General features: G+C 36.5%; 1 protein-coding gene across 3 annotated transcripts in view; it reads left to right on the top strand.

Annotated features, from left to right (window-relative positions):
- LOC149553802 (uncharacterized) overlaps nucleotides 1-20,869 on the top strand; it is a 69,000-nt gene that overhangs the window by 12,312 nt on the left and 35,819 nt on the right. The window contains exon 2 of one of the 3 annotated variants that reach the window (XM_089789160.1): nucleotides 2,499-3,643. The exons of the other annotated variants lie outside the window; for them this stretch is intronic. The gene's annotated coding sequence lies outside the window, so the exon portion shown is untranslated. Of the gene's footprint in view, nucleotides 1-2,498; nucleotides 3,644-20,869 lie in introns of those variants that run through there. 3 annotated transcript variants of the gene reach the window in all.

Raw genomic sequence — 20,869 nt, 5'->3', positions numbered from 1 at the left:
GATATTTCATAATGTTCTTTGTGTTCCATCTTTGTCAACTAATTTCCTATCTGTTTATTAAATCACTCACACAAGCTTTAACAAGCGGGTTGAGTTCACTATAGATACAGTGGTTATTACTGAGATGAGCAATGGGTCAACAATTGCAATGGGAAAGGTAAAACATAATGTTCTTTGTGTTCCATCTTTGTCAACTGATCTCCTATCTATTTATTAGATCCCTCACTCAAGCTTTGACAAGCGGGTTGAGTTTACTCCAGATTCGATGGTTATTAGTGAGATGAGCAATGGGTCAACAATTGCAGTGGGAAAGATAAAACAATAATAAAGATTGTATCACTTCTCCCACTTTGTTCCTGATTCACCTTCACTTGCATTACTCACTTTAATGAAGTGAGTCATTTGTGGCATCAGCGGTTTGGCCACTTGAACTACTCCTACTTACATCAACTCAGGCAACATGATATGGTTACTGGGTTGCCTTCTATTCGATTTTCTAATGGAGTTTGTCAAGGATGCATTCTTGACAGGCATCCTGAAGAAAAATTTGATAAAAGGCAAAGCACGGAGAGCCACACAACTTTTGAGCTAGTACATAGTGATTTGGTAGGACCATTTCCACATCCTGCTTTCAGCAAAGCCAAATATGTTTTAACATTCATTGATGATCTTTCCTGATACACATTTCTATATTTTCTCAAACAGAAGTTTGAAATCTTTGAGTATTTCCAAGAGTTAAAAGCGTTTGCTGAGAAACAAACTAGGAAGTTCATCAAGGTCTTACACACAAATAATGGGGGAATATGTCAACCAAAGGTTTGAGCAATTCTTTATCTTAGAAGGAATTGATCTTCAATACACAGTTCCCTATAGTCCACAATAGAATGGAGTTGCAGAAAGGAAGAATAGGTCCTTAAGAGAAATGACCAATAATATGATTCATTCTAAATCATTGGCACCTAGTTTTGGGCAGAGGTCATCAACTGTGCATGTTACATTCAGAATCGGGTTCCTCATCGAGTTGTAAAGGGATAATTCCTTTTGAAGCTTGGACTGGTCAAAAACCTATAGTTAAGTGTTTAGGTCTCCTGCGTGGGTCCATACTCCAGTAGAGAAACGCAAGGCAATGGATCCACAAAGTAGGTCCTGTATATTTGTTGGGTGTCTGGATGGTGTCAAAGGCTATAGGCTTCTTCATCCGACTACACATGAGCTTTTCATTGAGAGACGAGTGTTCTCTTTGAAGAAGATACCTCCAGTTCTATCAATTCTCCATCAGTCATTCGTATGGAGACATTGTGACTACATGATGATAGTTCTTCTGAAGTTCTTGATCCTCCTGATCCAAATGAGGAATCTTCTTCTACTTCAAATGATGATGATGGGGATCCATCTTCCTTTAGTCATCATTCAGAGAATGGTTCTCCTCCAGATTCTCCACATGCTTTAGATATTGGGCCTCGTTGGGTTCGACTGACACTAAAATCAATAGGCAATTGGGTTGATGATCTTTTAGATGAGAGAAGAACAAGGTCTCAGTTTGAGCAAGCTCCACATCTCTTTATTACTACAACTTCTATTTACAAACATTTCGAGAAGCTTCTGGTGTTCCTAAGTGGGATACTGCTATGCAAGAAGAGTTTAGCTCCTTAGAGAGGAATCATACTTGGGATTTAGTCCCACTTCCTAAGGGAATAAAACTTGTTCGGTGCAAGTGGATCTATCAAACAAAATTTGCTGTAGATGGGTCCGTTGATAAGTATAAGGCTCGCCTAGTTGCCAAAGGATTCTCCTAGGTACCTGGAATTGACTTCTCAGAGACCTTTGCACCAATTACAAAGATGAATTCTATCCGACTTGTGCTTGCCATTGTTGCATCCCATCATTGGGAAGTTCATCAAATGGATGTGAAGAGTGCATTTCTTCATGGTGACCTTCGGGAAGAGATCTATATGGAGCAGCCACAAGAGTTCATTAAGGATCGTACACTTGTCTACCACCTTCAAAAGTCCCTCTATGGCCTTAAAAAAGCTCTGTGAGCTTGGTATGCCAAGATGGACTCCTTCCTTCTATCAGTTGGGTTCACTCGATGCCATTTTAATCTGAACGTCTACATCTTGCAGCAAGATGATACTCTCACCTTCCTTATCCTCTATGTTGACGATTTGTTGATCACAGGGAGTCACTTATCTCACTTCATAATAGTCAAAATGAATGTTTGAGTTAGGCCTTCTTCATTACTTCTTAAGGATTGAGATCACTTAGTCAGCTTTCAGTATATTCATTGGCCAGCCTAAGTATGGTCTTGATATGCTCTCCAGATTTCACATGGCCGACGACAAGTCTACACCGACTCCATTTCTGTCAGGGGTCAAACTTGAGGCTTCTTGTTCTTCCCCCTTGGTCGATGCTACCTTGCATCGTCAATTGGTTGGTAGCCTCATATACTTAACTCACACAAGGCTTAATATTTCATATTTTGTGGGCATGGTTTCTAGGCTTATGCAGGAACCACATGAACTGCATTGGAAAGTAGCTAAGCGGATTCTTCATTACATCTAGGGTACTCACAATTATTGGATTCATTATGCAACTAGTGTGGATATTGACTTGGTGGGATATACAGATTCAGATTGAGTAGACGATTCTCAGGATAGTAAGTATACTTCTGGGTATTGCTTCTCTCTTGGTTCTTGGCCAGTTTCTTGGTCAAGCAAGAAGCAGTTTGCCATTGCTCTTTCATCCACTGAAGCTGAGTATCAAGGAGCAATTAATGTAGCCACTGAGGCTATTTGGCTTCAATACATCCTTATCGAGTTTGGCATTCCTTTCCAAAAGCCAATAGCCATCTTCTGTGACAATCAAAGTGCTATTCAGATTTCTTGCAATACTGTCCATCATCAAAGGACCAAGCACATTGAGATTCACATGCACTATATCCGGGAGCTGATTCATGAGAAGGTCCTTGAACATTAGTACTGCTAGACATTTGATTAGACTGCAGACATCTTCACCAAACCCTTTATTGAGAGCAAGTGCATTCACTTATGTGCCTTGCTTGGGGTGCGACCTGTGTCTTCTTCTAGAGCTTTTTAGCTCCATTTCTACTCTCTTTTGGAGAGGAGTTTTGTCCCACGAGGTTTTCTCCTTTTCTTCGGTTATGAGGATTTTTTTTGGTTGTACATGGGTATCTAACATTGCTTTGATGCCAGGACCCATTCATTATATATTGCATTATAGTACTCCCTAAGTTGCACTTAAGGGGGGTGTGCTAGAGTAAATGATTCTTTTCTATTTCACTCTTATATTAAGTTTACCTAGGTGAGCTCATAAATTAGAAGGAATCATATATTCTTGGATATTGCTCATAAATTAGGAGGAATCATAGGAGAATATTGTGAGTCATCCTTTTGACTCTAACTACTCCTAAAATATCACGTGGTTATTCCAATTTGGACAACACACTTCTAGATTGTAAGTGGATGGTAGGTGGTTGATTCCATCAAGACTCTACTTCCTCCAAGTAGAGACACTCGTCTCAATCTTGTCCAAGTATCCTCCTAGCTCTTGCCTATATAAACAGGCTAGCTCTTATGTATTGCATATTAGGAAATATTGATGCTATTATGCCTTTGAGCATTTACATCAGAGATTGTTCTTGTTCTGACAATTTTATTTCCTTTTGATTAATCTATGTCTTTCATTAGATTCCGATTTTTTTTTTGTTTTATACAATTTCTAACAAAGGGAGATTGATATGCAAAGAATATTCATAGGAAGAAGGCATAGACTATGAAGAGACATTTGCATCTATTGTCAGAATTGAAGCAGTGAATGTTCTAGGCTTATGCAACAAACAATAAATTCAAAGTGTATCAAATGGATGTGAAATCAACATTTGTGAATGGAGATCTTTAAGAAGTATGTATTGAGCAGCTTGAAGGATTTCCTTTGACAGAAGGAGATATGATATGCAAGTTGAGGAAATCATTGTATGGATTAAAGCAAGCACCTAAACTTGGTATGTGAGGTTAAGAACTTGGTATGTGAGGTTAAGACAAATATTTGGCAAAATTAGGATTTGCTAAAGGTACTGCAGATAGTAACCTGTATCTAAAAGAAATTGATATTGGTCTATTGATTAAGGTAATATTTGTGGATGACATAATCTTTGGAGGTGATGATGATGCAAGTGACAAATTTGCTGATGAAATGAAGAAGGAATTTGAAATGAGCATGATTGGTGAGATGAAGTATTTCTCAGGTTTACAAATCGTGTAGAATAATGAAGATATTTTCATTTCTTAGACTAAGTATTTGAAAGACTTACTGAAGAGATTTGGTTTGGAGAGTGGTAAGCTTGTTGGTACACCAATGGTAATTGGTCACAAGTTATCTAGCAAAGATGAGACACCTACTTTTGAGTAGAAGAAGTACAGATCCATGATTGGAGGTTTGCAATATTTGATTCATACAAGACCAAACATAGCTAATGCAGTTGGCATTGTTGTGAGATTTCAAGTTGATCATAAGGAAGCACATTATACAACAGTAAAGAGGATTTTCAGATATTTGAAGGGTACAACTGATTTTGGGTTGTGGTATGACATATCAAATGACTTTCCTCTATGTGCATATACTGATGCAGATTGGGCATGCAATATGGATAACAAAAAGAGTACAAGTAGTGGAGCATTTTTCCTAGGAGGAAGGTTGGTTTCTTGGCTAAATAAGAAACAAGACTATATTTCACAGAGTACAACAGAAGTAGAGTATGTAGCAGCAGCAAACAATTGCAATCAAATCATGTGGATGAAACATATGTTGAAGGATATTGGGATAGAGTTCTCAGAATTTGTTATCATACATTGTGATAACACAAGTATAGTAAGTATGTCTAAAAATCCTGTGTTACATCCTAAGACGAAGTACACATCTATTAAGTATCATTTTTTGAGAGAGAAAGTTGTAGAGAAAGAGATCAAACTGGAATATGTTAGTACGAAGGAGCAAATTGCAGATATATTTACAAAGCCTTTGCTTAAGGATACATTTGAGTACTTGCGTGGCATGCTTGGGGTTATGCCCCTACCTACTTCAGAGTAGACAATGCAAATATTGCATCAGTCAAGTGGTATAAGAGCTTGGTCACATGTTTGAATCCTCAGATCCTCAGGTAATGCTGAGGGGGAGATTGTTAGAAATTTGTTCAGTGCTTCAATCAGGATTTGCGACAAAGGCTTAACCGCCTTTTGTGTACTGTAAGTTGAGTGGTTCCATCGAGCATTGATAGATCAGTCTTTTGGTGAAACGACAACCCCCTAACAATATCATTATTATATTAATTTCTCTCATATAATAATAAACTTATATATCAAATATAATGAACACATATAAATAATATCTCAATATATATAATATTATATCTCATATATAATTATATATATTGAGATATAAGTGTATATATTCATAGGTTTATTTGATTGAAGCTACCTAACATCAACAAAAATTTTCTGTTAGGTGGAAGTTCCAACTCATGAGCTACTTCTCCAACCCTCTCCATTCCCTTTCATAGAGGACTGCATGTAAGGCTGCAACCTCAAAAATACCATATCACCAACCTCAAAAACCCTCTCACTTTGGTGTCTATCGAAATAAATCTTTTGCTGATTCCCGGATATCTTTACTTTTCTGTGTCACATCCTTAGCACCTGGCCCTCTACTATCAAGTGGAATCAAATTCATAAATTAAATAGCAACATAACCATAAAGTGGCTTAAAAGGAGACATGCCAAATGTCACGTGCTACGAAGTATTGTAGCTATATTTTCCTAAATGCAGCCATTTGATTAAAGCTATTTGCTGCCCTATATCATAATTTCTTGGATAGCATTCTATCCATTTGTTCACTATCTCCATTTGCCTGTCCTTTGGGGAATGATAGCTAGTACTTGGTGTCTTCTCAAGACCTGTTAAATCGGAAGAGTTCTTACCAAAACAAGCCAAGAAACCTGTTGTTCTTGTCACTTACAATTTTCTTTGGCAACCCATGAAGTCTGAAAATTTCTCAAATCTAGCAGAGCTTTAAATTCTGAAGATGTAACATGAAAATGTGCTAATTTGTATTGTCCCCAACAAGCACTTTACTTGATTTAACCTAAATTTTCCAACTAGGGGTTTGTCTTGTGCTTGGGAATGGCAAAATTGTAACATTCCTCACTATGAAGGCTGCCAATTTCTACAGATTAACATACCTCACAATGTATTTAAATTCGATTAAATTAAGGAACAAATAATAATTTATAATACATTTGACAGTGAACATACTTAATTCCCAATTTCTTTCATTCCTATAAACAACAACCTTAAGAAGGATGGTAGAATTACTATGCTAGGGTGCATGAAACAATCTACAGTCTACAAGAAAACTCCCTTAAGATTCTTACCCATCTTGGGACCTACCTGTCACGTGACTGAATAACTCTGCTTCTCTCTACACAAATCCCCTATCCTCTCAACTGTATTAGTGAGTGATTAAGGAATTGGCTAAATATATACTACTGTCTTATAGATTACAGAGAGAGACGCACACACGAATATATATATCTGTGTGTGTATAATGGTTTTTAGCGTCTAGTAGAATTTAGATATAGCATTCTTTAAATTAATATTAAAATCATAGATATGTTTCAGCATAATTGTTGTCACACAACACTTTTCGGGATTGTAAAAAATTCTCTTCCTTGAAGAGTATCAAGTATATTTACTATCTTTTTTTTTTCTCTTTTCCCTGATTAAAATCTATTTGATTAGTACCTCCTCTCTCTATATATATTTTTCATAATCTACAATTTGATGATCCCCCTAAATGATTTTGGAATGTATTATAAATTGTAGTGGAATGATTAGTCACCCGATGAAAGACACATCCCCTTCCTTCCATATTCCTTGTATCTTTTCATTACAAGTCTTCAACATATTACTAAACATACCCGTTTCTTATGTTTAGGTGTAAACATTCCCATTCCTTATGTTTAGATCTTCATTCTTTCATTTATTACCTTTATAATGATGATAATTATTGAATTGGCTAACTCTCTATGTTAATTCTTAGTGCAATAATCACGCTTTCTTGGTATTCCCTTTGAATAGTGGGTCTGACTATGTACGGTGCTTGACTAGCAAGCCATTTACCAATAGAGTGATATCTATGTTATTTCTGATTATTAATTTGTTAACATCCCGTCGTCTCTGTAAAGTTTACTCGATTTCAACTTGTATTATTGATACTCAGGTGTCATATTTGCTCTTCCAACTCTCAATATTCTTTTCAGATATTGCTTGTAAGTTATCACTCTATCTCCACATCAATTATAATCCTTCACTGCTGTATGTAGTCTTAATCCCTGAATACTGTGTTGGTATAATCATCATGCCAACCTATCTTTGTTCTCTATTTTTATCAAGGGATACACTGCTTATAATTCCCCTCAATGTTGAGGTTAGCTATTGACCTCAATGCTGCTGTTGACTTATTCTCTCCATCCCATCGTATGAACTGTGAACCAATGTTGATATTGTTCTTCCTTCACCAGTATCCATGTCTAATGCAAAATAATTGCATACACATAATCCTCTTTGGTCCAGCTCAGGCCAGGGGATTGTGGAGTTCATCATATCGGGATTAGAATGAGTTGCTGTTGTGAATGCTATTCCTTTTTGGTTGCTGACTGAGGATAGTTGACTCTCATAGTTCACGGAGATTGTGATTGATTAAATTATATTATAATTTATATAAGTATTTTAATATTATAAAATAATTAATTAATTCTTAGTTTAGAAAGGAGACATAACAAAATTCAGCGAGCCTATCACAACCCAGGAATATAGTCTTTTCCTTCTACTTTTGGCAGCCCTATGGTAGAATACTAGAATCTATAAATTTATGGCAGCCCTATTGATATATTTGGCTTTTTAAAGAATGAGCTCACTGACCACTTTATTTCTATAATCTTATAGCCTATCTTCTATGATATCATTAGTCATTGGGTTCTTCACATATTCAGGTACTACAGTCGCCTTCGAATCAACAGTTATATCAGCTATAGATAAAGGTAAGGTTTGCTAAAATGTGCACTAGCCACTACATTGTTGTTCACTTCTACGTATTTGATATCAAAATCTTAGGGTTGACTTTTAATAACTATTTTTGCTGCCTATTGTTTAAATCCCTTTGGCTGAGGAAGAATTTTAGACTATTATGGCCTGTGTTGGCTACAAACTTCCCACAAACCAATTATTGTCGAAATTTAGGTCAAGTATGCATTGTGGTGAACGTTTCTTTGTCATAAATTGAGAAGTTTCGTTCAGACTCCTTGAGTTTTCTGCTCTCATATGCTTATGGGATGTTTATATATCAAGACAACCCCAATACCTTCTCCTACAACATCACATTCCTAGGATGAAAGGAACTAAAAAATCTGGAATTGCCAAAACCATTTACGAGCTTATTACCTTTTTAAGTTTGTCAAAAGCTTGCCAAGCTGTGGTTTTTCATGTAAACGCTCCCTTTTTAGTTAAATTGTTAAAGGCGCTGCAAGTCGTGAGAATCCCTACACAAACCTTCTTTAATAGTTACATAAACCTACAAAACTTCTCAGTTCTGTCAAATTCGTTGGCCAAGGCCAAGTTTGGATTGTTTTGATCTTCTTTTCATCCACATTGATACCTTATCCACCGATTTTGAATCCTAAGCACAAAATTTAAGTCAACTCAAATCCACACTTATAACACTTCGGTATAAAAAGAATGCTGTTCAAGTGTACCCACCACCTCATCTAGATGTTTCAATTGATCTTCCCATATCTTACTATAGATTAAAATGTCTTCAAAGAAAACCAAAAAGAATTCCTGAATTTTAGAATGAATCCTTGGTGCATGCATGATTGGAAAGTTGCTGGTCCATTGGTTAGGCCAAATGACATTACCAAAAACTCATAATCTCCATAATGACACCTAAATGTTGTTTTGTTCATATTTTCATCTCTTGACTTTGATTTCATGACACCCTTATTGCAAGTCAATCTTGGAAAAATACTTTACTCCTTGGAGCTCATCAATTAAGTCATTGATCCTCAGTATGTGGCAGTGATTCTTGATTTGTCTTTTTAGTTAGTGCTCCTTTAGTCGATACACATCCTCCTGGTTCCATATTTTTTGTTGAACAATACTGTGAATGATGCAAAAGGGCTAGAGCTAGGCCTTTATGTCCCATATCCAAAGGTTCCTTGATTTCCTTTATAATGTAATGATCCTTACTTAAATACAAGTTTCATAATAAGACTAGTAGTAAGAAATATGAAAGAATGAAACAATCATCCCATAGTAAAATAATAATAATAACAAATATTAAGTAGCTAAATGTATTTTCCTTGGACCACTACTTCACATCCATAATGAAGGGTAGAATTACTGTGCTCAGGTAGAAATAGGGTCCAAGAGGCTCCCTCATGAACAAAGCTTGATTTGAAACCTTCTTCTCAGGGTTACCGGAAACGCAACCCCCCAACCTCTGACACGCGTATGGCCGTATTTGGTACGGATACACAGACGAAACGGAGGAAATACGGATGAAAATCGTGTCCGCCTGTTTTTGGAAAGATCCCATTTTTGAACCCGTGTTAGAGACGGTGAAGACATATTTCTAAAAAATTTGAGCCGAATTTTTTATAGAATGTCGCGTTTTCATGTCGTTTTAAAGAAAATATCTACTAGACTACTGGTTAGACTCGTAATCGCTGGAAAAAATTGGGAAAAATCCGAAAATATCCTGTAATCGTTGGGAAAAACAAAACTCGTGCAGCTATAAATAAACCCCAAACGTTCAAATAACAAATGAATTTTTCCTGCCGCGGTCTGGTTACTCCTGTGCGTGGTTTGAATATTCCTGTGTGTGTTTTTCCTGCCGCGGTCTGGTTACTCCTGTGCGTGGCCTCCATCTCCGAATTCTCCTGCGAGTGGCCTCCAATACCTGCTCGCGGTTCATCGTCATCACAATACGGGAGTAATTGTTTTAGATTTTTTTTTTTAATGTTCGTTTTTGTTTTATTTTTCAAATGTTTGTTAATGTTTTAGTTTTATTTTATAGATGTTTGTGAATGTTTATATCATATTGATATAACCCTATTTATATGTTGCTAAGTTTTATTTTACAAATATAAATAAATATAAAATCTAATAGTTTAATTTTAATAAATCAATATTATTTAGTTTTTAAAATAAAATAAAATAAAAATTAATTATTAAAATTACAATTATAATTATTAAAATTTAAACTAGTTTTATATTTATTTTTATTTTTATTTTTTTAAATTTAAACTTTGTAAAAATTAATAAATATTAAATAGTATTATAAATTATAATTTATTAATTATAGTAATAATATTTAATAATTCATAAAGCGTAATAATTGTTTTAGACTTTAGAGTTACCATTAGAATATTAAATTTATATTTGGATGAAATTAATTAATATTATGAGTATATTTAATTTATTTATAATTTTTTAATTAATAAATAATTTAGATTTAAGTTTCAAAGTTATATTCTTGTAAAATTAAATTTGAAATAAAAATTATTGCACATATACTTAATTTAATTATTTTATAAATTATTATATTAATTTTAAATTTGTGCTTTATAGCTTAATGCAAATTTGTTTTGATTTCATAATTTTACTAATTTTTTTATCTTTTTCAGGAACCTAATCATGGCGTAATCGTCAGCAGATGTTAGAGCATCAGAAAATGACAAGTGGATCAAACCAAATGCTAAATATCCATTATGGGAACATGTAACCATCATTGAGAAATTTCAAGGCGGTGGAGGTTTCAAATGGAGGTGTCATGAGTGTTTGATTGATTATAACGGTTCTTATACCAGGGTTCGTGGACACCTCTGTCACATAAAAGGTACAGGATGTGAAGTGTGTCCTGGTCCAAAGGTTGATGGTCAACCAGGGAAGGGATTGTCACGTGAGAAGATTGCAAAGTACCAAAAAGAAGAGGATGAAGCTAATAGTCAAGTTCTAAAGTCAACACAAAGGTCAAATCTCAATAAATCTCCTTTGCATCCAACTTCAGGAACCTCTGTTGGTGACAAGAGGCGTAATTTAGGACCTCTTGAAAAGGCATTTAATTTGCAAAGTCGAGAGGATACAGATCAGAATATTGCACCACGTCTATATGCGAATGGAATTTCATTTAACGTGGTTCGCTTGCCATATTGGCAAGAGATGGTTAGGTCTATTAATGAAGCTCCAAAAGGATACAAAAGCCCAGGGTATGAGAAGGTTCGTACTACTCTTTTGATTAAAGAAAAAGAGATTATTGATAGACAGTTGCAAGTGATTCGAGATTCATGGAAAATTTCAGGAGTTTCCATCATTTGTGATGGATGGAAGGATGCTAGAAATAGGCCACTAATCAATGTGGTTGCAATGAGCCCAAAGGGGGCAATGTTTTTGAGAGCAGTGGAATGCAATGCTGAAGAGAAAGATACACAGTTTATTGCCAATATTCTAATTGAAGCAATTGAATCTATGGGGCCAGAAAGTGTTGTTCAAGTGATCACAGATAATGCAAAAGTATGCAGAGCAGCTGGGTTGGTCGTGGAGGCAAGATATCCAAAAAATTGGTGGACTCCTTGTGTAGTTCATTCTTTGAATTTGATGCTACAAAAAAATTGGCAACATTCAATGGATATAAAAGATTTATGAAGAAGCCAAAGAGATTCAGATGTTTATTTGTAATCATCAAATGTCATAGGCCATTTACAGACAATTCGCTAAGCTAGAGTTGTTAAGGGTAAATGTCTTGTCTCAAAAATATTCAATTTGTTTTTTTATTGAAATGTATTTAAGATTTATATGATTTTAAAATGTCTTTTTTTTATTGAAGGTGGTTGAGACACGCTTTGCCACACACTACATTGTTCTCAAAAGGCTTGTTGATGTCAAACAAGCTTTGAAAGTTATGGTGATTAGTGACATTTGGGCAGTATGGAGACAATCACAAATAGATAGAGCAAATAATGTCAGGAGGTTAATTCTTGATGAGGATTGGTGAGCTCAAATAGATTATTTACTATCTCTTTCACTGAGCCAATATACACCCTGATCCGTCGGTGTGATACCGATAAGCCAATATTAGGTGAAATCTATGATTGCATAGATACAATGGTGGAGCAAGTTAGAGATATTATTATAGGAAAAGAGCAAGATCCCTCTGAATTTTTTTATAAGCAAATATATGATGTAATAAAAAAAAAGATGGGATAAAATGAAAACTCCATTGCAACTTTTGGCATATGCTTTAAACCCTAAGTACTACCATGCTGATATGTTAGCATTGCCAAATAGGACAGCACCAAATAGGGATGTTGAGGTTGTTGAAGGATATAAAAAAGCTTTCAAGAAAATGTTTACAGATCCTAGAGTTGCTGCAGAGATTCGAGATGAGTTTGGGACATTTGCTTCCTTTGATGGAACTTATGCAGATGTTGATGCAATGGCAGATAAAAAAAAATGGATCCTATAAAGTGGTGGAACTTCCATGGTGCCATGACTACACATTTACAAAAGCTAGCAATCAAGCTTCTATCACAGGTTTGATTTTATATTGATTATTCTAATAAGAATTATTTCTTATTTCAACTGTTTTTGATTGTTTGTGTCTTTGTAATTGTAACTTATAAATTATAATATAAAACTCTTTTATTGTAGGTTTCTAGTTCTTCTGCATTTGAGAGGAATTGGAGTACATATGGCTTTATCCATTCTGTGAAACGAAATAGGTTGGCAGCCAGCAAAGTAGAGGACCTTGTCTATGTGCACTCTAATCTTCGTCTATTGTCACATTCCTCCATAGACTACATCAAAGGACCTAATAGACTTTGGGATGTACAACCTGAGATAAGTGACATTGATGTATCCATAAATGCATTGACACATCTCAACCTCAATGTTGAGAATTCTGACGTGGTCAGAGGACCCTTTGCTGAATCGTCAATGGGTTCTGAGAGTCTAGGTGGTGGCCGTACTCAATCTAGCTATCCTAACTCTTTGGAGAATCTTGATGATCTAGATCTCGAGTTTCAAGAGAACAGTGATGATATTTTTGATAGCATGTGATTCTACCAAACTATTTCTGTATTTGAATTTCGTTTTAATAATAAAACTATATCTAACTACAATATTTTGGAATATGTCGCAATTATGTGTTCATATTGCTTTCATTATAATGAAAAACTTCTTTAATGACTCTGAAAATTTCTTATATATATATATATGTTTTAAGAATGTTGTATTTGCTGTTCCCAAATAAGAGGTCTCAAAAATTGGCTGTACCCGTACCCGATACCATACCTGTATCCGATACCGTACCCATGTCCATGCAACTCTGCTTCTTCTCATTGTGCTCGAATTTCTCTATCTTTCACAAACTCCCTCTTCATCAGGAATATGGAAAGGTTCAAGTTGAATTTATGATACTCAGATATGAGATGACACTTTCCTCATAGTTATGTTAAGTTTAACATTTAGTCATAATGCCAATGTGAATTGATATCCAGAAAGAATTACATAGTCCTATCTTTATATTAAAACTCTATAAGTTAGAATTGTATTAAATCTAAACAAGTTTATAAATAATAATTAAACTACCCTTATGCTATTCCTAAAGAGATGGAATATCTATTTATTATTACTTTAATAGACTGGCTAATAGCATTAATAGTTCTAATTGGAGAATGAAATTATAAACAATCCCTATATACAAGGCTCGGTACCCTTTTCCCAAACCCACATGGGCAAACTGTTAGTCAAATCTGCACATAGATTGATGGGAATCAGTGTACTGCTCTTCGATGGTTTTTCTATGAGTTTTTGACATCTTTGTTCCTTGCTGTGGGGTCAGATTTGGTGTTGATCGAGGTTAGACTTCCATTCAGGCCTGGAATTTGACAGCCACTATAAGAACCAAAATCTACAGCAAGATTTCCAAACACACAAAAATGCTAAAAATTGCAGAATAACAACACATCATACAAAGCTACAATAAGAAAAGTCAAACATCTTTGTATAAAAGTAATCAAGGTTAGCAAGCTGTTAACTGAAAGTACAACTCATCATTACAATGTTGTTGAAAACTTGAGTATACAATTAGTTATTGAGAAATTCAGCATAATATAAATTTGCTGATTATGTCGCAAGAACCTTACATCAAAGAACCCAGGTGCTGAAAAACATGACATATCCATCACATGTTCCTCAAATTCAAAAACAATAGTACTTTACCAACTTAAGTTACAATATCCGAATCTAGATTACATCAAAATGAAAGATAATGTACATCGTCGCCAAGATGAAGATACAAGACATAAGACAGATTTTGAAACTTGACAGATGTTTTGAAGGTGTGTCCGGTCTCCAAAGCCATCGGACGTCGTCCATCTGCTCTCTAAGATGGGAGTGTGGCCCAAGCGTTTTTACCTCGCCAACCACGAAGTGTTTACTTTCCCGGAATTCTTCCTAATAATGAAGAATACCTCGACCCTGGCACGAGAAGCCTAGCTTCCCAGAACAAGATGGTTTAGATGGATTCGGTGCAGTTGTGAAACACACTACATGCATTCATCTGCCTAGCAGCCTAATCAAGGAATGCAACAAGGAAAAAAAAAGAACACTACACATCTACCAGTATGCAGTGAAAGAAAAACTGTTAACATATCTACCCACATGTACATTTCTTTGTCTAAGCATATCTTCACATTATTACAATAATAGATAAATTGTCTATTATTAGTTAATGGTTATCTCGTGTAAATATTTATTAAGCTTTAGTTTGCTTTCGTTTTTTGCTTTCTCTAGAATATAATGTTTCTATTCTTTATGATCGTTTCCTAAGGAAACATCGTCTCATTCTTTTGTATAAATTAACCTTTCGGTCTTTATTAATATTAAGCAAGTATTTTACCAATTACCTCGTAATATGGTATCAGAGCAAATACTTAAATTTTTTTTGAAAAATTTATAATTTCTATTGAAATTAGTTAAAATTTTTCAAAATTATTTCTAATCTTTCACAAACAACACGGCTAGGGTTTTTGTTCGGACATCCAATCACGGCCCGTTTTCTACAAATCGTGGTCGAAAATCCTCTCTGAAAATTGCGGGTTTGTTTGGCGTTTGATTTTGCAATCTGTGGCCTGCACATCTCTGGTTTTTCTTTTGAAAAACACAGGTTTTTTCTTTCAAAAACTGCGATCACAGTGGGAGATCTGCAGGCTGCAATAACGACGGTTTTCTTGTGTTTGGCGTCTGTTTTTACCTCTGCTCAGTTAAAGACGACTCACTTTTTTTCTCAAGTCACGGCCTGTGTTTTTAAGGGAGTAAACATAGTTCATTTTACCACAAATCTTCACTCTCTGTCGTCATCGCCAAAATGCCTGTGTTCTAAAACAAATCGGGCATTTTCAGACTTGCAAATACCATTTTTTAATGTTATTTTGACCTTCATGTCCATCGATTGGTTTTTTGGCTTGAAACCCTAATTTTTAGAGTCGAATTTTTTTAATTGTAGATTCTTGGTGGGTTTTTCCAGAGGTCAATTGGGTTGTCATCCATTTTTCTGAGTGCCTCAATTTTTGTGCCTCGTTTTCAAGCCAGTGGATCTAGAAACTGATAGCATATTCCTTCTAGGTCAGTCTCTGATTCTTTTGGGTCTTCCATATTTTTGCCTCGAAGAATGTGCCTTCACAAATTTTCACAAATTTTCATTGAAAAACATGCCATGGCATCTCTAAAAAATATTATACTCGAGCATACCTCCAAATTCAATGGTCGCAATTATGGTACCTGTAAGCAGCACATCATCGCAATTTTTGAATATTGAAACACTGATCAACTTGTTTTGGGTGTTATGAAGTGCCTGACTTCTCTGAGTCCTGATCAAGATACATGGGATCTGAATAATCTAGAGGCAGTAATGTTTCTCAAATTATCCATAGCTGATGATCAGCTTTCTCAGATTCCATCCGACAAGATAGTTGCCGAAATCTGGACACATCTCAAAGGTCTTCATGAGACTTCTGAGAAGAGTAGAGCCTTCTTTCTGAAAAACACTCTGTTTTCTATTGTCATGGATGAGCGCACCAAACTCCAGGCACACTTGAATTGGATTCAAGAAATCTATGATCAGTTACTTGCCATTGGTCGCAAGATGGAGGAAGAGGATATTGTGGTTATCACTCTTTGGAGTTTACCAAAATACTATGAGCATTTTATCGAGACTCTCAACATCACATCTACTGGTGTTGATCTAAAGTTCATTGATCTCTGCACACTGTTGTTTCGACAAGATCGGTGAAAACAATAGTTCAGTAGCAGCTACAGTTCCACCTCCACAAAGCAAGCCTTTGCTGCGAAATCCTTTCAGAAGGATAAGGGCAAGTTTCAAAAGCCATCTCAGCAGAAGTCTTCTGCTCTAGTCGTAGATGATTCTAGAAAGAAGAACATTCAATGCAACTACTGCCACAAGTTTGGACACATGAAGGTTGAATGTCGAAAATGCTTAGCTGCACAGTCTAAGCAATCAGGTTGGCAGCTCAAAGAAAATAGTGTAGAGCACATTGAGTAGGCGAAATTAGCCTTTTACGCCTTCATGGCTAAAAGACTTGCAGATCATGTGAAGTCATCTGCCTAGTACATTGATTCAGGTGCCTCTCGTCATTTCACTCACCCCAGAGATTGTTTACTGACTACCAGCCTTATTCAGACTATTATTTTTGGTGGCGGAGAAGAGTACACAGTTGTCGGTAAAGGCAACATTCAAATTCAGTCTGATGGGAGGAATCTCATATTCCTTGATGTGTACTATGTTCCAGGGATGGAACTCAATCTACTCTCAGTTAGTCAGTTGCTACGACATTCTCCACACTTGGCAGTCACCTTCAGTTCACATCAGTGCACCATCACTGATCGAGCGACTACGTTTACAGTTGTGGTTTTTGAGAATCATGGTCTTTTCAGACTTTCTAATTCTGGTGATTCTCAAGACTTAGCTATGGCTGCTGGGCGATCTTCTGTCAGTACACTTTGGCATCAGTGATATGGGCACTTAAATGTGCATTATCTCTCACAGCTTGCTCAGGATGAGCTTGTTCTTGGATTGCTAGAGATTTAGACTCAACTCCTTGGAGTTTGTGACGCATGCCAAGCTGGGAAGCAACATCGCACACCTTTCACTAGTGGCGATTCATGGTGAGCTTCTTAAGTACTTCAGCTTGTTCATGTCGATATCTGCAGCCCTGTGGCCACTCATTTTGTTCTTGGGTCTAGGTATTTTTTGTTGTTTGTTGATGATTTCAGTAGAAAAATGTGAGTGTATTTCCTTAAAAAGAAATCAGATGCATTTACTGTATTTCAAAAGTTTAAACCCTTAGTTGAAAAAGAGTCTGGGAAATTTATTATTACTCTTAGATTAGACAATGGGGGGGGGGGAATTTTGTTCGAATGCTTTTTCCAGCTTCTTAGATACATATGGCATCAAATGCTAGTTAACCACACCCCACACGCCACAATAAAACAATGTAGTTGAACGACGAAACAGGACAATCACCGAGATGGCTCATTCCATGCTCAAATACAGACATGTTCCAAAGCAATTTTGGGTAGAAGCAGTTAACACTGTAGTTTATCTATTGAACCAGTCACCCACAGTGGTGGTCAAAGGTAAAACTCTGAAAGAGGCCTAATCAGGTCGCAAGCCCAAAATCAATCACTTAAAGGTTTTTGACTCTCTTGCTTTTGTTTGGATCCCTGATGTGTCACGCACCAAGTTGGATGCCAAGAGTCAGAAAATGATGCTTGCTGGATATAGCAGTCTTCACAAAGCGTATCGCCTGATCGATGTTGAGACATCTGATCTCATATATAGTCGTGATGTAGTCTTTGATGAGCAGCGAGGACCATTCATGCCTGTTTCTCCTGTTCCTAATCCAACAGACCATCCTATGATGACTCATAATTTGGGAGTTTGGCTTCCATTAGGTCCACCTGATGGGAGGGCTCTAGTAGCTCCTGCTGCTCCAGTTATTCCAGTGATACTTGTATAAACTCCTTTGGCTTCTCCTGCAGGTTCACCTTGCTTTGTCGATGCTTCACCTGAGTTTGATCCAACTTCTTTTGATGAGGATCCTGTTGATCAAGCATCTCCTAGTACTACTGTTGGTCATTCTCCTATCCGGCCTAAGTGGTGGGCTAAGATACTTGCTGATTTTTGTGATGATGAGCTCATTGATGGGAGAACTGCTCAGAAAAAGAGCAAAACTACAGATTCTGTTATCTTTGCTCTTATGGCCAACATTCACAGTGTGTTTGAACCTCAAACATATTTCGAGGCTAAAGGAATTCCAGAGTGGGAACATGCCATGACGTCTGAACACCAACGCCTGCTGAAGAACAACACTTGGGTCCTTTCTAATCTTCCACCAGGGAAGAAACCCATTGGCTGCAAATGGGTCTACAAAATCAAATACAAATCAGATGGTACTTTGGACAAGTACAAAGCTCGTTTTGTGGCGAAGGGCTTTTCTCAATATCAGGGCATTGATTATGAGGAGACCTTTGCTCCTATTGCAAAGATGAGCACCATCAGATTAGTCCTAGCCATGGCAGCGCAGTTTGGCTAGAAGGTCCATCAGATGGACGTAAAGAGTGCTTTCCTGAATGGTGATCTCCATGAAGAGGTCTACATGACGCAACATCCTGGTTTCAAGGTTGTTGGTAAAGACCATTAGGTTCTCAGATTGGTAAAAACTCTCTATGGCTTGAAGCAGCCCCCTCGGGCATGGTACATCAAGATTGATAAGTACCTCAGTGATCAAGGCTTCAAGAAGAGTTCTTCAGACTCAAATCTGTACATCAAGGCTACTGACAATGACATCATCCTTCTAGTTATCTATGTGGATGATCTGATCATCACGGGTAGTTCGGCATCTTTGATTTATGGAATCAAACAGAACTTATGCCAGTCTTTTGATATGACTGACTTTAGGCTCATGCATTATTGCTTAGGTGTTGAAGTTTGGCAACAGTCTTTTGGTATATTCATCTCTCAGTCCAAATATGCTAGGGCCCTGTTAGACAAATTCCAAATGCAGGATCGCAAACTTGCATCTACACCTATGGAGAAAGGTCTCAAGTTATCAACAAAGTCTTATTCTCCTTCTATTGATGATACTACATAGAGGCAACTAGTAGACAACCTCATCTACATCTCTGCTACTAGGCTTGATATCAGCTTCACAGTCAGCTATATTTCACGCTTTATGATAGCTCCTAAAGTTGATCATTGGATGCCAGCAAAGCTTGTGCTTCGTTATGTGAAGGGCACTTTAGATTATGGACTTCTGCACTCTCGAAGTTCTAATCCTAAACTCAATGGGTTCACAGGTTCAGATTGGGCAGGTTCTGTTGATGATAAAAAGTCAACATTTGGATATGAGTTCAGTTTGGGATCCGTTGCAGTCACATGGACCAGCAAGAAGCAGTAGGCAGTGTCTCTCTCTTCTATAGAGGCTGAATACAGAGGGACTGTAAGGGCAGGATGTGAAGTTGTTTGGCTTCGTCAAATGTTCGGAGATATGCAGATGTCACCAACAGGACCGACTACTTTGTTTGTTGATAACGAAGGTCTTATCAAGTTAGCACGCAATTCAGTTTTCCATGAACGAACCAAGCATGTGGATGTTCACTGTCATTACATACGACAATTGGTTGAAGATGGTGATGGAGCTCAAATTTTCTTGCAAAATTTTGACCTCCATTTAAGAAATAATATCAGAGTTTCAAGGGGATAAAGTATTGTCATATAAAAACTATGAAGTTATACACTTTGTTGTACTTGAATGGTATGTATTTAATCAGAGTTCAGTGAAAGTCAGTTAGGAAAAGAACAACTATGTTATTACTTCTGGCATGTTCGAATCTGATTACTGACTACAGAATACATGGTTAGTATTTCATTTCCCAGTTAGAACACGAGATATATAGATCAAAATATGATACAGTTAAAGAACGATGCCACACTGAATATGAATGTGTATGGTTTAATAAATTTATACTACCAATGCGTACTCCAAAAGGCACTCTTCAAATGCCAATGCACAGATCTCCACTCAGAAACTCTTCTAGCGTTATCTACCAAAATATATCTAAAGGGGATTACAAAATGGCTTTAAGAAAGTATAGAAAGGCATTACGCTATTTGGACATTTGTTGGGAGAAAGAGGATATAGACGATGAGAGAAGCAATTATCTAAGGAAGACAAAGTCACAAATCTTTACAAACAGTTCTGCCTGTGAGTTGAAGAAGGTGATTATTCAGAAAATAAAGATTCTTCGATGGATACTGCTGACAATATGGAGGAGGATGTACAAATTTCTCAAGATCAAAATCTACGAGTCTCAACCAATTACATCGATATCATTTCTTGTAGGGCTAACATGAATAAAATGAGCGTGTGCTTTGTAAATGAAGCGAGCATTCAGATATAGCAAAGGTATATGTGACTTCATTATTGCTACCTATGACAGAAGGAAAATAATAGAAAATATTGAAGATGTTCAGGTGGAAAATATGGGTCACAGCAGCGACCCAAATACTTCCACTAGGAGTTATAAGGTTTGGAACTTTAATTGCCATTAATGGTCATTGGCCGCCTGTGCATATTTTAAGTTATACGTTGGAGAAAAGTCACTCCAAAAATGAAGCCGCCCACGTCCCAAGCTGTACAATACACAGAAAAGGGTA

This window comes from Cupressus sempervirens, chromosome 6, assembly GCF_028749045.1.
Source record: "Cupressus sempervirens isolate cs-2001-9-10 chromosome 6, ASM2874904v1, whole genome shotgun sequence".
Taxonomy (NCBI): Eukaryota; Viridiplantae; Streptophyta; class Pinopsida; order Cupressales; family Cupressaceae; genus Cupressus; species Cupressus sempervirens.
This window is presented reverse-complemented; position numbering and strand designations above follow the sequence as displayed.